Genomic DNA, 16,580 nt, shown 5'->3' on the forward strand with positions numbered 1-16,580 from the left:
GTAGGGGGAATGATGGAAAGGAGGGCTAATGGGAGGAGGCAATAATTAGAAGGAAACATTCTTGGGGAAGGACAAGGTCAAAAGAGAGAATAGAAGAAATGGGAGGCAGAATAGAATGGAGGGAAATATAATTAGTCTTGCACAACATGACTATTGTCGAAGTCACTTGAAAAACTATACATATGCAGTCTATATTGAATTGCTGGCCTTCTCAAGGGGGATAGGTGGAGAGGGAGGAAGGAAAAGAAGTTGGAACTCAAAGTTTTAGGAACAAATGTTGAGAATTGTTTTTGTATACATCTGGGAAATAAGAAATACAGGAAATAGGGTATAGAAATTTATCTTGCCCTGCAGGACAAGAGAGAAGATGGGGATAAAGGAAGGGAGGGATGTTAGAAGGGAGGGCACGTTGGTGGACTGGCAATCAGAATGGAGGACGCTTTTGGGTGAGGGTAGGGGAGAGATGGAGAGAATACTTGGAACTCAAAATTTTATGGAAATGAATATGTAAAACTTAAAATAAATAAATAAATAAACAAGTAAATAAGTAAACAAACAAACAAACAAAAGAATGAATAAATGAATAAATGAATGAATGAATGAATGAAATGAAAATGTCACAGGGGAAAACATGGACTTTTATTGAAATAACAGGCTTTCATACATTCCTGATGAAAGCCTAGAGCTTCATGGATGCTTTGAAATGAAAACACAGCATTCCACAGAAGGCAGCCAAGGCTCCCAGATGGAATTCTGTCTAAATTCACTTCTGGAGCTAGAGTGCCATCAGTGATCCTTTCCCAAGCATCATAATGCCAACCTAGACACCTCAGGAGAGTACTAAAGTGGAAGGTGGACACAAACGGAAGGAGAGGGAAGTATTCTGCTGAGCCCAAATGCTCTCTCTGCTTAGTGTTTCTGGGACCTCAACCTAAGGAGAGATACTGGGGAGATAGACAAGGCCACTGGAGAGGGAGGAAGAGTTGTCTGGACTTTTACAAGCACATCCTATCAAACTAACATTTGTTAATTGCCTGTTGTGTACACGCTAGGCAGTGTGATCAAGAACAAATCCTTTGACCTTTGCATTTTTCACCAGGTAAAATTAAAGGTTATCCAACATTTGTTATGTTATCCATCTCATTACTCTCATACAAATTTAAGGTCCTTTCCCCTTCCTTTGTAGAGACTTAAAAGCCAAATTCTGACGTCTCCAGGGGCACCTGTGGTTTGGTGGCAAATGCTGCTCTGGAAGGCAGATTTATATTCTGAAAACAAATCCAGCTGCTTTGAAGTCAGAGGACCTAAGTTCAGTTTCCACTTATAAGACTTGACACCTGTGTGACCATGGGCAAAAACCGAACCTTGTTTGACCTCAGTTTCTTCTCTGTAGGTTAGAGATCAGGGAGGTCACCAGTGTGCCTAGGATGATGCCTGTTTTGTTCCCTGACGAATGCCTTATAGCAACAGTAGTTTGCTTTACATGTCTTCTTGTGCATACTCTTCTGTAGCTTGCATCTACGTGTCTCTTCTAGTGGGTATCTCCTGATATTTTGTACCCCCTGGTGATTCAGATCTGCACCCAGATAGCAGTCAGGAACAAAGCTGGGAAGAAGCTTTCTCTTCCTTGTGGCCTGGGGGTCATAACGGAGGTGTGATACGGAGCTATCTTTCTGTGTATCTCTGCTCTTTAAAATGTTCTCTGAACGCCTTGAGAAGGACCCCCTGTCGTGAGGCAGCGCCGCGTGCCTCCCGTCCCCCAGGTGCCTCCCTCCCCCATGTGCCTCCCTCTTCCCGCCTATGCCTGCCTCGCCCAACCAGGGGGCTGGAATTCCCCACAGACGCCCAACTGCCCAACCACCCAACCGTCCTCGTGGTCGCCCTAGCTTGCACTGACCTCGTTCTGGTGGTGACGGGCAGAGACCCCCCTAGACCATTCTCAGCATGACTGACAGCACAGAGCACCTGATCCTTCCCCTCCACCACCTCCTCTTCCTCTTCTGCCTTCCCCTAGATGATGACCTTGGGGACAACCTCGGAGATGACCCCGAAGATGACCCGCAGCCTTGAGCTACCAAAAGAGACATATTTTGACCTTTCTCCTCCTGCCTGACAGTCCAGAGATCCTCTTCCTCCCACCCACATCCCCACCCCCTCACTTCCCCACTCCCTCACCCCCCCACTCCTCCATCTCCCCCCCTTGCTACTCCCCCTACCCCTCCCTCTCACCCCCTCCCACTCCTCCCCCCACCCCACTAAGTTTAATACATTTGTTCTGGTCTCATTTTCAGTGAAGTTTATTACTGTTGTCTATGATTACTTTCATGATCTATGCATCAGGAAGTTTGTTCCTAAACCAAGTCACCACAGTTATCTGATCTGCCACGTGTTGAGGAAAAGTGCCTCCCATTAATTTGAGAATTCATTGTGTTGGAAATACTGGGAGAAATGGGAACTCTTCTTTCACTTCCTTCGGGTCTGGATTTAACTGTGAAAAGACTGAAGTGCATAGGTTGGAAAAATCAGGAGAGGATTAGTAACTGAGTTAGGGTGGCAACATTTTAAGATTTCAGGATGTAGTCCGTGCTGAAGTGACAGTGCAGTGCTGTGACTTCATTTAAGTACTGGAACCAGCAAAGGAAAAGATTTTGATAAACCACTCAACTAGATGTAGTCTAAAGACTAAGTAAGGTCAGATAAAGATCTGGAGAATCCTGTCCACTCACTTTTCAGAATAATCTCTGGGAAGCCCACAGTACATATAATACAATGTAAATGCTGGATATGGTAAATATATGTGTGTGTTTATGTATATGTATATTGGTTATTGTAATCAGTGATTATTGTAAAATATGTTAAATTCTTTCTTCTGCTGTTCAAAAAAATAAATAAAATGTTTCCTGAAAGCAACACCATGCTGAATTCAGATTTTTAATCTGCTGTTTCCATTTTAAGGGTAAAGTTGTGCCACTCAGATTCTAACCTACGTTTTCTTGTTCCTTATTTTCCTCCTTCCTATTGTTCCATACTTTTCTTCTCAGTCTATTTATCATCCTCTTCCTCACACCTGTTTTACATCTTCCCAATACCTTACCCTCCTATACCTTAATTTACCAGTCCCTCCAAGAGTTGCTCCGTTGTCCTCTCCCCCCACCTTATCTGCTTGACCTCTGATTTCTTTTTGATTTTAGAAGACGTATACGTACGTACACACACACACACACACACACACACACACACACATATCTATTGATGTCTCTTCAACCCATTCTCCATGAGAGTTTCCAGAACTACATACCCTCACCCGTACTGCCTTATTCTGTATCAAATTTTCACTTTATCCCTCATTTGTTTGACATAATTACTCATGTTTATCTCTTCATAATTTTTAGTCATCCCATCATACTCAGCTCAGCAAGTCTTTTCTTTCAAACTACTCAAATAATGACAATCATAACAGCACTACTAATATTTTCTAATGTAAGAAGGAAACTATTTGACCTTATTGAATACCTTATAATTGGTTGTTAATTTCTATCACATACTTTTCCTAGATGTTATAGGATGAATTTTCCCTTATGTTATGCGGTTTTTCTCACAATAACATGAAAGTCTTTGAGGCCATTAAATATCCTTTTATTTTTCATTAAGGATTATATTTCACTTACCTGGGTAAGTTAAACTTAGTCAAAACTCCAACTCTTTTGCTGTATAAAATATGAACATCTATGGTCCTTCAGTGTAGTAACTACTAAGTCTTTCATATACCTTATTGTGGCTCCATGATAATTAAATTGACTTCCGTTGTTGTTGCTGCTTCCAATATTTTCTGTTTACTATGGGAGCTTTGGAACTTAGCTATGACATGAGACTGCAGAATCTCTTACAGAATATATAAAGATGGGACATATGAGCACTGATATGAATACTTAGGCAGTATAGGAGAGAATTCCTACATTCACTACATAAGGAGGACATATTAATGCTCAGATGAATGAATACATAGAGAGAAGAGATAAGTACTTGGTAAGTACTTGATCAAGTCCGTGGCCAATGGAATATAGGAATACACATTTTTGAGGCAATGTTTTAAAGTGTTCCATCATCCTTTTCCGTAAGACTTTCCCTAGGAGGTAAGGTTCTCTGCCTGTCTTGCCTTTGGCTACCCTATCTCTCCACGTCCTAAGTCACTCAGATATTGCTGAAGGCACTTTTGAGACTTTCCTTTGTGTCCTCACCTGGATTTCCAACTGAAACAGATTAAAATTCATTATGGAATAATTTATTATGTGTTCACAAATGTGAGTGTTGAAGATTAGGGGTAAGTCTTTCTGTGCATGAGTATATGGGCTTGTCCCAAATTCATCCCTCTCAGGGCTCCATCATTGGTGCACCAGTGTGTGGAAAAATGTGGGAGTGTGTTTCTGCATGCCTCTGTGTGTGTACCTGTGTTTATGTCCTAACTTCCATCCCACGCCCTGGACAATCATAGCTACCACATTAGAACAGGTCAGATTGGAGTATACTTTAATGGAGACCACCTCTTTCTCTGCAGTGTCTGCCTTTGGATTTCTACTTCTTACAGTATTTTCTCCAGTCAGTTTGGCCTATTGATGAATGTTTATACCTTTGCTGGTGAAATTGATCTCATATCTCTGGCACGATTTTTACAAAAACTTAGATTTGGTAACTGCTTCTAGAAGCTTCAGGTTATTTTGAGGAGAGGACAGTCTTAATGATAGGTGTCCACGAGGTGTATATGTGCAGGTTGTGGGAGAAGGAATCTTTCCCTGGTGGGCAGAACCCTACTGACATGCCCAGGGTCGGAAAGGAAAGGGCGCGTGAGTTTTCAAGGGGTCATTCCAACTTCTTTTCCCATCCCTTATTCCAAGAGCAGCCATCTGAAACTGAAAATTCCCACCTCTATTCTGTGGATAACCTGCAACTTCCTTCCCATCAATGAAAGTCCAACTGCCACTCAGTTCACCTTTGCCAAGCAGTTCTGGATCCCTGCCTCTCCATGGCTTGCGTCCTTTGGCCAATGTTTTGCCACTGCTGCCCCATTTAGCATGTCTTTCTTTACTTCCTTCTAAGTTTTCTATTCCTCTGTGCTGTGCATTCTTTAGTTTGTTTTCCCCTCCCTCCCATGAAGACTACAATTAAGAATCGATATATATATATATATATATATGTACATATATATTCACACACACATATGTATGTGTGTATGTATATATAATGTATAAATTTATGTATGTATGTGCATACATACATATATCTACGAATATACGCTCATAAAAATACATTTAAGACACTTCTATGCTTATTTCTTCCTATCTGTTTCTCTGAAGGTGGATAGCATCTTTCTTCAAAAGTAGAGGCCTTTCCATATTTTTCTAAATCAGTCAGCTCAGCACTTGTTTTACCACAGCAATATTCCAACACATTTACAAGTATCTGAGACATTGTCTAAGATAAGTTTCTTCATTCCTTCTGTTCTTGCCTATTTAGGTTTTATGTATACAAGAAAATTTTAATTTAATATAGTCAAAATTATTCTTTTTTACATTTCAGCAATGCTCTCGCCTTCTACTTTAAGGTCTGATACTGCTGAATGTATTTCTTTTACATCTTTTTTCTCTGCTGTCTTTGAAGATCCTTACTGTTTTTTCTTCCAAATGAACTAGGTTATGATTTTTTTTTCTAATTAAGTAAGACAAATTTTTAACAATTTAATTGGGAAGACATTGAACTAGTAAAAATAGTCACTTTAAAAATTACATTGGCTTTAACTACCCACGAAGAATAAAGAGTTATCAGAGTTTAACTGTATAACATATATTTTATGTTTATGTCCGCATAGTTCATAAGTCTGTTTCAGCATATATTCACTTACGTACTTTACACTGTCTAGAGCTTTAACTGGTCTTAAATAATATCAAATAATATTGCTTACAATGTAGTTTCTCTAGTTTTCACTTTTGATTTAATCTATTTTAACCACAACCTTTTCTGAGCTTATGATTATGTTCCCTGCTTTTTTGCACGCTAAATTGAACTCCTGCTCTTTATTTTGTCTTTCTGTGTCTCTCATTTTTATACTGTTTCCTGAAAGCAACCTCATGTTAAATTCCAATTTTAATCAGTTATCAATTTATATTTTATGGATAAATTCATGCCATTCACATTCTGATCTACAATTACTTGTACTGTATTTTCCACCCTCCTAATTTTCCTTGCCGTCTTTGTCACCCTATTTATATATTTTTGTCACCCTATTTATATAACCCTCCTCACTCTTCTGTTTCACTTCTTTCCACTATGGTGCCATTCCATTCCTTAACCTACTGACCCCTCTAAAATTCTCTCCCTCATCCTCTCCCCTCCCGTCCTATCTCCTTGCCCTCTTATTTCTTTCTGAATTTAGAAGACATGTATGTATGAATGTATGTACCTGTGTGTGTTGTTCCCTCTTTAACTCATTCCACTTGAGAATAAGATTACAGCACTACCTGCCCTCCGTCCTCCTAGTTAGTTGTGTTTCAGTTTTTCCTTTTATGCTCCATTTGTATGAGATGATTACTCCTTACTGTATTTTCCTACAGTTTTATTTTTAAAATCTGCCTAGGCTGAGGAGCCCGAGCTGTGCCAGGAGCTGCTGCCCACTGACCACTGCTCATATTCTCCTTCCTGGACTATCAGGACCTCATCAGCTGCAGCTACATGAGCTGACGATTAAGCCAGCTATCAAACCATGATCCTCTCTGGAGAAGACAAGAAATACTGGCTTTTGTCAGAGGCAGAAAATAAGCAGAAGAACAAAAGTTGATAAGCTCTCCTCAAAGACACTTATATTGATCTGGGAAGACATAGTCAAAATTGTGGTACTCTTAAAAAAGCCTGGGATGACCTGGAAGACACTTTGGGCAGAGGTGTCCAAGGATGATCGGATGTCTGAAAGATAGCATGGAGGAACGTGAGCTGAAAGACGTGGAAATGCAGACTGGGTACAAGCTTCCCAATGACTACTCCTGTTCTTTTCGGATCCGCAATGGGCAGAAGGTGGTGGTTCCCAGGTTGATAGGAAGCATGGCCCTCTCCAATCACGACTGCTCCGAGGATTTGCTGGACATCGACACGGCTGTAGGTGGGTTCCAGCAGAGGCAGGGTCTGAAGCAGTGTCTTCTGCTCACTTTCTGCGCACACTGGGCTGAGTCACTATATGGCATTGGAAAGTGTAGAAGGCCGCAAAAAGTATGAGATCTTCTATCAGTGGTCAGACCAGATAGCTCGGAATCCTTCAACAATTGTTATGTTTACTACAGGTGCTTGTATTCGGAATGGTTTACCTCTTATGTGCATAATATTGTAACAGGGGGCTACCCTATCATCAGAGACCAGATTTTCAAGTATGTTCATGGTAAAGGATTTGTGGCAAAAACTGAAGACATCACAGTATCTGTGTGCATGTCATTTCTCCCCGAACTTAGCTCTGTTCATCTGCCTCACTATTTCTGCACTTACAGAATCAGGACTGAGATGTCTAAAGATACTCTTCCTGAAATCTTGCAGGTGTTTAAAATTACATATTTAAAGTTAAAAAAAAAGAATCAGCCTATCATTCTCAGCTTAGCACGCACTTTTCTTTCGAAACATCCAAATAATGATGACAATTATAAGTGCACTGCTAATATTTCCACATAAAGGAAGTGAACAATTTTACCTGAGTCCTTTAAAATTGGTCTTGAGTATCCACCACATTTTCCTCCTAGATTCTATATTTTGACTTTTCAGTTCTGGAGATTTTCTTGTCACAAAAACCTGAAAGTCTTTGAGGTCATTAGATATCCATTTTTTTCATTGGGATTATGTTTACTTTGCTGGGTAAACTGCCCTTGGACAAAACTCCAACTGTTTTGCTCTATATAATTTAATTTTCCAAGATATAAGGTCTTTTATACTTGTGTGTACAACTCCATGATATTTAAATTGATTTTTTTGTGTTGCTTCCAAATTTTTCTCCATTCTCTGGGAGCTTTGAAATTGGGATTTGATATTCCTATAAATTTTCTCCTGAGATCTCTTTCAGGTGGTGATCCAAGAACTGTTTATTTTTTCTACTTTGCCTTCTTGTTCTAGAAATTCAGGGTAATTTTCCTTGATGAATGCTGTGACATTGCACCAGGACTCTTTTTAGTATCATATTTTTCAGGTAGTCTGACTATGTTTACATTATTTCTCCTGGATTAGTACTCCAGAACAGATGTTTTCCTGAGGAGATATTTCACTTTTTCTCCAATTTCATTCATTCTTTTGATTGTGTTTTATTATTTCTTTGTGTCTTACAAAGTTATTAGTTTCCTTTGCCAATTCTAGTTTTCAAGGAATTGTTTTCTTCCTTGACTTTTTAGTTCTCTGTTTCCATATTGTTGTGCACCTTTTCATAATTTTCTAGATATAATAGATAAGTTTCTTGGATTGCTCTTATTTTTTTCTAATATTCCTCAATCTCTTATATTTTATAGTTTAAGTCCTTTTTTAAGTCCTTCCAAGAACTGTTTTTGTGCTTGAGTTCATTTGATGCTTCTGATTGAAAAAGGAGTGGATTTTTAGGTCCATTATCTTCCTCTGAAGATGAACTCTGATCTTCTCTAGCCCCATAGAAACTAAATGTGGATAAGTCTTTTCTCCTTTGCTTACTCATTTTTAATTATTTATTTATGTAGTTTATTTTGTTTTGGTTTTAGCAGCTATCAGTGTAACCAAGTTATAGTCCCAAGGTATGGGGAATGATGCCCCAAGCCTCAAGTCCTTCTTACTATTATTTTCAGAGGTCTTTCTCTGGGCTCAGACTTGGACTCTCCACTCCTAAGTCATGGTTGGGGCTCTTAGCCAGACTGTCCTTCAAATCATCTTGTTCCCTGAGGTCCCTCCAGTGGCTGCAAACTACAGCTGTCCTCTCTGTCCTAGAACTGAAACCAGGGCCTCTGCTCCCCTGCCAGTGCCCACAGCCGCCAGGGTCCCTGCCCATCATTACTGACATCACCAGGTATGTGCTAGCTCCTTCTGCATGCAGCCACAACCCAGGACATGTCAGCACAGCTGTGCTTGGTGGCTTTCAATAGTGGACGGTCCTTCAATCTTTTCCTACTCAGATTTCAGACTCCCACACTGTCTAGGAGATGAAAATTTCTAAGACTGAGGCAGCTTTTCCACCAAGTTGCCTCCAGGGCTTATTATTTGTTTATTCAGAAGAGTGGGCTTAGACGTGTTTGCACTTCACTCAGACCTGAAGGTCAGATCTTTCCTGGGGTCTTCTCAAATGTCCCAACAGGACAAATGCCTCACCTCATGCTTATTTCTGACCCTCTAAGGCCATGATATGTCCCATTTTTGTGTAGGAAATTTGGAGAGTGAAAAGTTTTTTATCTACTCTGCCATCCTCCCAGAATCCTTTCCCCTTTGTGAATTTAGTAAGAACAGAATGAAAGGCTCAGATTCAATCCAGCTCAGACTCTGCGTAACTGGGATTTTATCTGGCCCGCTTGTGAATGCAAGCTTTACAAATACTTAGGCTCCTTAAGACCCAGCCCAATTTGGCCAATGTTTCATAAACTTTGTTTTCTTTGGCTTTAAGAAGGCTTGAGTAGAATTCATTCGAGCAAGACTCAGCGTGTCTGTATTTTGCGGTCCCTAGCACCCCTAAATCTCTTCATTTATGGTTCCCTGACTGGGAAAGCTGCTAATCTCAAGGTCGTCTGCAAGACTGGAAGTTATGGAGAAACCCTCTTTAAAGGAGATTGCTTTTGCTATGAACGTGGGCTGTTCCCATAATCAAGAGACAGTGTGTATATTTGGAACAGGAGACTTTGGAAGATCACCAGGCAATAAGATGTTCCAATGTGCCTACTGTGTGATCTTTGGAAGCGAAACCCAGGGCTATTTGGTCTGCACCCTAAAAGAGTTGAAGTCTTGAGCTGTGCAGAAGGTGCCCAGAGGTCTGATCTTATAATTGTAGCAATCCACAGAGAACATCATAATTTTCCTACAGAGTTAGCAGAGGAACCAAAAGGAAAAATATTGGTGGACATCAGCAACAATCTTAAAATTAATCAATATCTTGAATCCAATGCAGAATGTCTTGGAGAACTGGTTCCAGGAGCCAAAATCTTGAAAGCGTTTAACACAGTCTCAGCCTCGCCTTTCCAACCAGGCAACCTGGGTGCAAGCAGGCAGGTATTTGTCTGTGGAGATGACAAGGAAGCTAAGCAGTGAGTGATGGATATTGGTCATACCCTTGGTCTTACTCCAATGGATCAAGGATCTCTCAAGGCAGTCAAAGAGATTTAAAAGTACCCCCTTCAGCTCTTTGCAATGTGGAAGTTCCCTCTATACCTCTCTGCTGCCTTATGTATTTTCTATTTTGTTTACTCTGTGTTAAGAGAAATCATCTACCCTTACATTCATGAAGAGAATAACAACACATTCTTCTTGGCCATTTTGATTCCAAATCATATCTTCCCAGGGTTGGCTCTCAATCTTCTTGACTTGGTTTACCTCCCTGGGATTATTGTTGCAATTTGATACGGAGGTACTGAATATAGCCGTTTCGCAAACTGACTTGACCACTGAAAGCTTTGCAGAAAACAACTCGGACTTGTGACATTGGCCTTTACCTTCCTCCACATCATGTGCACCCTTATGATTCCTATTCGCCATTATGTCAGATGAAAGTGGAACAACAGTGTGATTAGTCAGATAAAAACCAATAAGACCAAGCCTTTTAACGTGACCAATGCCTGGCTCAGTGATTCTTTCCTAGCCCTGGGCATACTGGGACCTTTTTTTATTTGTCCTTTTGGGAATCAGTCCTTGCTATAGGTCAGCAACATGGTCAAGGGGAGAATTTCGATTCATCCAGTCCAAACTCGACTACCTGACACTGATCTTATGTACAGCTCACACAGTTATGTTTGGTGAAAAGAGATTCCTCAGCCCTTCCATTCTCAGATGGTGCCTCCCTTCAATTTATGTGCTAAGTCTCATCATCCCTGTATGGTGCTGCTCCTGAAGTTCATCCTGGTAATGCCGTGTTCCGTCCAGCCACTTACACGGATCCAACAAGTTTGAGAAAGAAACTTCAAAGCCTCTAAAAAGGCCCAGGTAGGAAATGGCAACACTGGGGTGTGAAGTTGCTGACAACCAGTTAGTTCATCATGTCATTTTCATGGGGACATCTCAGCAATGGATTTGAATGTCTCCTGTAGAGTGTGCTTTTGTTTCCTAAGGCTTCCCCTTCTTCCTCTCTCCAGAGTATAAAGAGCAGAAAGGGGGCAGGATTTTCTGCTATGTGGACCCCAAGAAACCACTGGTCTTCTGGGAGAAGGGATCCGCTCCTCCTTTACTTCAGCTTTGATGACTAGATATGCACGACGTTTGATCTCTCTCTCTCCCCTCCTCACTCTACTTACCTCGTCACCTCAAAGGTTCCATGATTTCACTGGGCAAATGGCAGATCCTTCTATTGAGCCGCATGGTCATCTCTACTCTCTCCAACCCACCCACCCCCAATGCACCTTGGTGGTCTTCATAAGTTGTTATAGAAAAAAATCTGATACCCAGCCTCTGGCATTGGTTATCTCTAGTCTCATCTAGGCTAATCTTCATACAATACTACTCGTCATCCATGACCAAGTCCCTACTAACTTGAGAGAGCCTACCAAAGCATTAGCCCTGCTGGCTTAGCTTTTTAGAACCTAATATGACTTGAGTGTTAAGGAACATTGAAGAAAAGCCTTCATGCAAGACAGAATCCCTAGCATATATATTATTTTATAGGGAGAATGAATTGACTGTGAAGGAAGGGGCTAGAAGTAGAGAATCCCCACCATCTTCCCTCCTGCACCCCCCAAAAAAACAAAATGAGGTGGAGCCTGGTAAATATTGGCATTTTTTTTTATCATGCATCACACTGGACTCCTTGTTTCAGTATGTTTCATTATTTGTGTGTGTCCAAGTATCACTCAAAGCTGACTACATGTAATATTATCCTTTTACACAATCCACAGTCACACCAATTTCTATAACTCCTTAAGATTCATCTTTTTTTGTAAGCAATGACGTGTAATAAGAAAATTCAATACTGGTAGATCTAAATGGGGATTGGTTGAAGTAACAGTAGGTGTTTAAGCTTACAAAAGAGAAGACAGGTGGGAGATGATAGCTGCCTTCGATTTTTTGAAGAGTTATGATGCAGAAAAGGGATTATAGAGATATATTCTTGTCTCCTAAAAGCAGAGGGAAAAACGAGGAGCAATGGAGGAGCATAAGGGTAAAAAAAAGTTTTAACAAACAGCTTTAGGGGGTATGGGGAAGTGCTTTAAAATTTAAAGTACATTATTGACCATTTTTCATTCTTTTCTTAAATCTGGTGTAATAGAACAATAAAGTATGAAAACAGAAAAACAACAACAACAACAACAAAACAACAGAATGAAGAAAGCAAGGAGGACCTCACTCCAGGATCAGGTAGACTACATTTGCACCACACATACTCCAGATTCTTCGAGAAGTCACATTGCAGGAAGAAGAGTTTCACTTTAATTGGCTTTGAAGGATCAAAGATCCTAGTCAACTGTATCAATAAAATCGACCTCAGTTTCACTCCCTTATTTGGAAGATTTCTAGCACAAACTCTGTGACCTTGGGCAAATTTCTTTCTAGCAATGGCATTCAGTGTTTTGAGGAAACTCCCCCCAGCGCCCCCCCCTCCTCTAATTGCGTACTTTAACCCTTCCCACCACCCACAATTCCCAACACACCCAGAAGTGGATGGGGACTACATTATTTTTGTTAGGACGTGAACAATGGTTCCAGCGTCCCTCAAGTCTTGAATGTGACCAAAAACATGCTCACACAAATGTAGTTTGATTCCAGATTCCCCCAGTCTGGCTGGGGCATGAGCAATCAGTATTGTTGTGCTGGATTCTATATGCTGAAATTTGTACTAAAGGAAGATTGTTTGAAGGAGGCTTCCAGGCCAACCTGCCCACAGAGCTGCTCTTGTGTGAACCAGGGCTGGGCAGCGAGCATAAAGTCTAATTGACAATCTCTGAGAAGAGATAATTGCCTGAGTGGCTGCAGAACTGGAGAGGAGGAAGGGCTGGGTAAGTAGAGGAGGATATTATCAATAACCAATTATCCATTTGATGAACAGATCAATTAAAAGGATTAATAATACCTACCTCCAGCTTTTTCTCCTGATGGTTTCCTAGATTTACCTGATTCGTGACCTGTCCCACTGTTATTGATTTTTGTCCTTCTTTCTGGAAGAAGACCAATGGTACCAGGAAGGCCATATATAGACTTACAAGTGAGTTGGCTATCAACGAGACCGAATTTGGCAGTCACTAGTCTCACTATCTCCTTCAGAGTCATCTGGATCCAGTGACAAGATATGGATCAGGATAACTGGAGATGATCTCAAATGTTGTGGGAGCCATGTCCAATTATTTGACTCCAGGCACCTGCCCCTCACCTTACCATGAGGATAGTATTGAGGATATGAATATATCTGGGCCATACAGAACGTATACAGAATATATAGGAACTAATTAACCATGGGAATGCACTAAAATTAAGAGGTGATAGGAAAGACTTCTTGTAGAAGATGGGATTTAAGTTGGAACTTAATGAAAGCCAGGGAAGCTAGTAGGTAGAGATGAGAAAGAAGAGCAGTCCAAGGGTGGGGGACAGCCAGAGAAAATGCCAGGAGCTGAGGGATGAGGTGCCCCCTTTGTGGAAGAGCAAGGAGGCCAGTGTCACTGGATCAGAAACTAAGGTACAAGAAGACGGGAGTGCTAGAGGGGACTATTCTCCTTCAGCAGTTCTATTCAGCAAGAGTTGCCTGCTTACTCTTCCTCACACATGACACTTCATTTCCCACCTACACGCCATTGAAAAGGCGGTTCTCAGGACTTGTACAAAGTAGACACTTAATAAATGCTCATTGATCAATTAATTGCCATTAAGGAACATAACAGAGTCTTTGGCTGATATCTGCTGGTCCAAAATAACATTGCAATTTACTGAAGTCTTTAAACCTCTGGTCAGTAAATCTGTTCATTCAACTCCAGTTGTATGGAGTTGTATTCAACTCCTCGCTGTACATCTTGGATAAAACAGAGACTACTCCCTTTGTTATCGATTTAGATACATCCTGCCTTGTTAGTTTCATTATGTACAATGCTCCTTTGTGTACTTTACTGTAATTACCTACTTATTTTCCCTCACGCATGACAGTTTCAAAAAGTCCCCCAGCACTGTAAAAAGTGCTTGCCGCATAGTAGGTGCTCAATCAGTGTTAATGAATTGAAAGCAGGTACATGCTAAATGTTTGCTGACCGATTAAAATGTCGTTGATGCACATAGATCAGTCTTTCACTGACATCAGGGTGGTCAAAAGTGAAGTTGCAGTTCATATAGTAGATCAACAAATGTTTATTGAAATGAACTGATAAGTAGGTGCATAATTAATGCCTGTTGACCAATTAATTGCCCTTGAGGGACACAGCACAGTCTTTCATTGACATAGCCTGTTCAAAAAGGATACTGCCGTTTACTACATAATGTAAGGTAATGAAAAATACTTCAAAAGTCATCATTGAATGACATCAAAAATGATCATCATTTCGTGATTACTTTAAGGCTGCTATCTTTTCTACAACTCCTAATATTATAGTCAGAGAAATTCCAGAGTCTAATTTTATTGGATTTGAACTTGTGAATCAGTATATTCCTGGTTAAGGGAAAAAAGAATGAAGTTAAATGAAGTCCCGAATTTATGACAGTGAGTAACAAATTCCTTCAGTGCAAAAGGAATTCAGGTGAAACCATCAATACGAAAATAACCTATGCAACTCTTCATTATGAGAAAGGTAATATTATTTAGGATAAGAATTCATAGAAGTAGAGACACCATTGAGTTGGTTTCACCCTTCAATGTACCCGTTAATTAGGTAAAAAAGCAGCAATATTTACAGCAATTAAACACAAATAGGAGTGATTTCACTTTCGAAGGAAATTTATGAAAGAAACGTCAAATGTGTGAATGATACTTGACCATTGTGAAGTCAGGCATGCCGGTAACCACTGAAGCTGTGAGTAGGGTTAGTAAGTTCAAAAATCAACAACCCTGGGAGTATACAATACCTGATCTTAAATGAGACTTCAGCTGTAGTCATTGGGATCAGTAGTAGGGCTGGAATTCCAAACAGGCTCCTCTGCTTCGAAATGCTAAATTGGAGTCCATCCATCAACCACTGTCATACCCCATTTCTAAACAAAGCCATCCTTCTCTATCTCTCCCCCTCCTTCCTTCTCTCCCTCCCTCTCTGTCTCTCTGTCTCTTTCACTCTCTCTTTATATGTGTCTCTCTCTATCTCCTTTCAGGCACTGCCAAGATTATGCGGTGTATATATATTATCTCAGTTCCCTCTATGCTCAGTCATTCATTTAATGTCTTCAAGGAGTCCTTGGCATCTGGGGATGACAGATGTAGAGACATAGGAGCTGTCAGAAGCCGTCTCGTTCCATTTCCCTAAATTTGTAAATTGTGAACCTGGAAACCACAGGGATCACATGATTCATCTAGGAGCACACAGTTACTCAGTGTCTGAGGCAGGATTTGAGACTGACTTGAAATTCAGTGCTGCAGTCACTATGTCCTGCTGCCTTCTATTATGCTGCCTTTTATGTTACTAAGCTACTCTCATCCCTCAAGCCGTTCTAAGCCTAAAAGTGTGAGGAAGGGTTGGGGTTATTTGATGGGAAAGGAAAAATAATTTCCCCCAAATGGAAAGGTTCCTCTATTAAACACTCGGTAGATCCTTACAGGCCTGAACTGAATTCTTTGGCTTCCTTTCTAGATAATAGTCTATCCTGACGTTGTCTCTTCCTTTATACCATTCTGGCCCACACAGAAACTTACGTTATGAGATAGTAAAGACATAAAAATATGTAAAAGTCATCATTTCAGTACCAAGTACCAATGATGATATAAATCTCCTAAAGACATCCTAACGTGGAAACAAGTGAATCCCAATAATATTCGCTTAGACATCACAGGGGGCCTGGGGTGATATGGTAGCACTATCACACTGCGGTTCTCATGAAAACAGTCTTTCTAATGGAATCTGACTGGAATGGGTTCTCTTCTTCTCACCCAGCACCATACATCTGAGGATTACAGTAGGGATCAGCGTTTCGAGTATTGTCATCAAAGAACAAAATGAAAAACTGTCTATAAAAGCTGGGCCCAGAGTGATCTCTTCCCAGAAAAAACTTCTTTCTACAGCTCCGGTGCTCTTAAGGAAACAGAGTAATGCAACACTTGAACCCAGTTGGTTTGCTCTCAGGTGACCATTTTCAAAACACCACAAAACCATTGACAATGAATCTGCTATGCTTAGAAAGGAGGTGATTTGAATGTCAACAGAGTATTTTGTTCAGCCTCCCATTCTAAGATCTGACAGGGGACAAAAGAACAAGGAAAATCTTGCAGAACTCTGGCTATGTGGAAG

The 16,580-nt window shown here is 40.6% G+C and overlaps 2 pseudogenes; both read left to right on the plus strand.

Moving 5' to 3' along the window:
- Window positions 1-429: 429 nt before the first annotated feature.
- Window positions 430-9,417, plus strand: LOC140515801 (F-box only protein 3-like; annotated as a pseudogene).
- A 358-nt stretch (window positions 9,418-9,775) lies between these two features.
- LOC140516419 (metalloreductase STEAP4 pseudogene) lies at window positions 9,776-11,190 on the plus strand (annotated as a pseudogene).
- The last annotated feature ends 5,390 nt before the right edge of the window (window positions 11,191-16,580 follow it).

The sequence above is a fragment of the Notamacropus eugenii genome, chromosome X (genome assembly GCF_028372415.1).
Source record: "Notamacropus eugenii isolate mMacEug1 chromosome X, mMacEug1.pri_v2, whole genome shotgun sequence".
NCBI lineage: Eukaryota > Metazoa > Chordata > Mammalia > Diprotodontia > Macropodidae > Notamacropus > Notamacropus eugenii.